Genomic DNA, 3,991 nt, shown 5'->3' on the forward strand with positions numbered 1-3,991 from the left:
GGTTTCATTTATTAAGAAAAATAGTATCATTTGTTCTATATTAAAGGTTTCATTTGTTCTATATTAAAAGTATCATTTTTATATCCGAATAGTGCCTATTTCAACCTTATAGTGTGCTCTCAAAAAAAAAAAAAAACCTTATAGTGTCAATTATATAAAGTATCATTTAAAATGTTATAAAGTGCCAAAAATGATGTTATAAATGTTTCAGAACAAATCATTGCTCTCAAAAAGCCTTGAAAGCAATATTACACAGAGTAGTAGCTTTGTGTGGGTGAAGACCCAAAAAATTTAGAGTTGGTTGATCTGAAAGATCGTTCGAAGTCTGCCTCTGCAACATCTGCTGTTGTTGGATTCAGTTGACGGCTTAGTGAATCCACAATTTCGCCTATTTGGGGCCTGAATTCCTGCTCGGGCTGTTTGTTGTTTGAGAGAGAGAGAGAGAAAATCATAATAACGTAGCACAACTAAATTATATATTGATGTTATCTTTTGCAATACCTGAATACACATAGATACTACATCAGCAAAACGAGAGAGAGACTTGGAGGGAATTGTATTCTTAACGGCTGGATGGACCATCTGTGCTAATGACGCGCCATCGTGAAGCCTCGATGCAGCCCATCTTGCCAGAGACTGCTCTCCCGGTGCTCGTGTACTGCACACACACATACTGTATGAGATAGTAGCAGAAATGGGGAAGTTGAAGTGAAACCGAGGCTGTATAGAAGAAGACTGTAATTGTCAAAGGACTTTCTTCCTGTCAAAATTTCTAACAGCAGCACCCCAAAGGCATAAACATCAGCCTTTGAGTTACCAGAGCTAGGTTGTAGATTATCTGGTGCAATGTAGCCACTATCAGCTATTGCCATTTCAAAAGCCTGTCCAATGTAGCCACAAACATTATTTTTTCCAAGTAGTGTCATTTATATATCCAAAAAGTATCATTGAAACAAGTAACATAGTTTTATTTTAAATAGTATTAATAGTGTCACTTAACAAGTAACATAGTTTCATTTTAAATAAATGATAGTGTCATTGTTTTTCTCTCCACCAACTAAGCTAAACCGTGTCATTTTCTACCGTTAAAAGTGTCCATTAACCGTGTCATTTTCTAGTGTTAAAATGGAAGAAAAGCAAAGCACATACCATTGATCATATAAAATTGAAAAAAAAACATCTTTGTGCATAAATTATCTCAAAAATAAGAAACAAGAATAGTATCATTTAGTAAAGCTCAAAGTGTCATTTACATATATTGAAAGTATCAATATCATGCCCCAATTCGAAAATTTTGTTTCACTTTCATTTCATATATATGATGGTTGAATAGTGTCAGCTCTTCCAGCATCAAACAACACTGCCCAATAGCTCTAATGTCTTCAAAGCTCCCTCCGCATCCGCTCAATTCTAGCTTCATCAGTTTCTTGCATCCCTGAGCCAAGATGGTCAGACCAACATCCGAAATAAATGAACCATCTGCAACTCCACTCAGCTTCAAGATCTGCAGATTCCGACACGCCGCTATGCCGCGAAGAACTGTCTGTAGCAGAGCGGGAGATGCAGGGACTCTAGCAGGCGGCATCGCTAGGAAAGAAGAGAGAGAGGGAGACCGAGTGTGACACCCAAATCCATTTTAATTTTACATGAAAACGCACGCGGAAAATCATGATTATAAATAAATATTTAACAAGAAAATAGTGAAATAAATATTTTATTAACAAAAATTACTTTACTAAATATAACATTTTTAAGAAAGACTGAATTCAAAATATTTGATTCGCCATTCGACCTTCCACGTGCCTCCGACCTTTAAAACCTGAAAATGTTAAATATGGGATGAGCATACAGGGTACACTCAGTGTGGGAAACATGCAATCATTGTCCACGTTAATAAAATGAGAATCACATATGATCAATACATTCGTGACTGAAAGTCGCACGGTGGCATACCAAGGACCTTTCCGTCCTGGACCGATTGAGCCGGCCCCTGGCGACTGGTTGCAACCATAACTTTAACATGAAATCGCATTGTGGCATACCAAGGACGGTGAAGTCCTGGACCCATTGAGCGGGCCCCTAGCGATATAATTTAATGCAACTCACATATGGTAAACACATAATATTAAAATGGACAAGAATTAACCACGAGCATGTACTGAAATAAATCCCACACCTGAATTTTTGAACTTGAACTTCAACTTGAATGCTAACTTGAGTAAATCAATTAAAAGTAACGTCCTAGTCGCGCCGCACCTAATCAGATAAATTCAAATAATAAAATATAAGGGCCTAATTGAACTTTAAAAATAATAATAGTAGTTTAAATCTTAAGAATTTATTATCATAAAACCATTTAAAAATCATTGTCTAATAGATTATAAAAAGGTTTGGGCTCAATATTTAATTAAAACTAAATTTAAATTAATAATGCAAGCCCAAATATGACATTCTTTGTAAAATAATATGCAAATGCATGCCTTTTGAAAAAAAATAAATAAATTAGTGCAATAGTTAATCAAATTATAGCCCAATCATTTAAGAAATTGAGCCCATTAACTTAAAACCAAACTAAGCCCAAAGCCCATTTCATTTCCCCATTTCCCCTACTTTAACTCTCATTCTCCAACACACCCACACAACTCACGCAGCTCCCATTTCCCTTCTCCCTCTTTGCCGCTCACTCTCTCTCGCTCTCTGTGCCCTCCTGCCGCCGCCACCGGACGGCAGCGCCGTCCCCGGAGGCCGGCGGCTCCGCCTCCTCTCTCCTTCCCTTCGACCTCTCTCCTTTCCTCACCTCTAGTCTCTCTCTCACTCTTCCCCCACCGCACCCAACAGCAGCGTCCACCCTTCTCCGGTGACACCTCCGCCAGCCACCGCCACAACCACGCTTCTCCCCTGTCGCTCGCCCGGCTAGCAGCAGCACCGCCATCGCCGCCCCTGCGTCGACAGCAGCACAGCCCAGCCGCCGTCCCTCCTTTTCCAGATCTAGCACCGCCCATCCGCCTCCTCCCTTTGTCCGACCGGAACAGCACAACGGCGGCGGCCGAGGCCACCGCACCACTGCCCCTTCTTCCTTCCGCCAGCCGCCGCCTTCCGCCAGCAACAGCGCACGGCGGCGCTATTCCATCGTCCCTCCCCCTGTTCTATGCCACAACCCCCTTTCCAGTTCATTCTTCTATTTCTACTTTTCCTTTTGTAAAAACAGTGAATATGAATTCTATTTCGATTTCTTCTCAATTTAATACCTGTATATGCATGTTTGAATTTACAAGAATTTTGTGGGAGTTTGGTTGTTTCTGATCAAGACAAACTGAAAGAAAGGTAAATATTTATGCATATGAAAACAATTATATAAGTTTTACAGAAATTTGTAAAATTACCGTTGAAGTCGGCAGTGAGAAATGGAAGTGGATTATATGGTGTAAGAGCATCCACAATGCTTGCACCCATAGTGGGTGCAATAGAATGGGTCCCACTTCTATTGCACCCACTCCCACAATGGTATTGCACTCACTATGGGTGTAATAGATTTTATTTTATTTTTGAATTAGTTTTATTCTAGTTTCCATTTTACAATAATTAAGAAATTAAAATTTCATTGAATTAAAATTCAAATCCTACATTGTTAGAAATAAAAAAAATACAAGAAATTAAAATCCTAAATTACTTAAATTAAAACAAACATAAAATAAAAAATCCTAAAAATCTGCAACGGAAAAGTAAAAACGGTCGAAAACGGCTAGTTTTTAATTTTTTTTTTTTTTCCGGCCGAAAAGGGGCGCGTGTTTTACACGCCCCCTCCATCGCACCCACTATTCACGAGTGCGTAGCTTCGCCTCCCCTCCTTCACACCCGGGTGCGGCAATGGTGGTGGGTGCGATAGGCCGGGTTCGATCCGGCCATCGCACCCACCATTGTGGATGCTCTAAGGAAATAGATGAGAAAAAGTCAGTTCATGCCAAGTTTGAAGATGATGGATTGAGGTTTA

The 3,991-nt window shown here is 39.8% G+C and overlaps 1 long non-coding RNA gene across 1 annotated transcript; it reads right to left on the reverse strand.

Moving 5' to 3' along the window:
• Positions 1 to 3,991, reverse strand: LOC130988893 (uncharacterized). The gene is made up of 4 exons (XR_009090233.1): positions 2,177 to 3,991; positions 502 to 1,819; positions 138 to 416; positions 1 to 105 (listed from the first exon to the last, which is right to left on the reverse strand). It is a non-coding gene; the product is annotated as an uncharacterized LOC130988893 (long non-coding RNA).

The sequence above is a fragment of the Salvia miltiorrhiza genome, chromosome 1 (genome assembly GCF_028751815.1).
Source record: "Salvia miltiorrhiza cultivar Shanhuang (shh) chromosome 1, IMPLAD_Smil_shh, whole genome shotgun sequence".
Taxonomy (NCBI): domain Eukaryota; kingdom Viridiplantae; phylum Streptophyta; class Magnoliopsida; order Lamiales; family Lamiaceae; genus Salvia; species Salvia miltiorrhiza.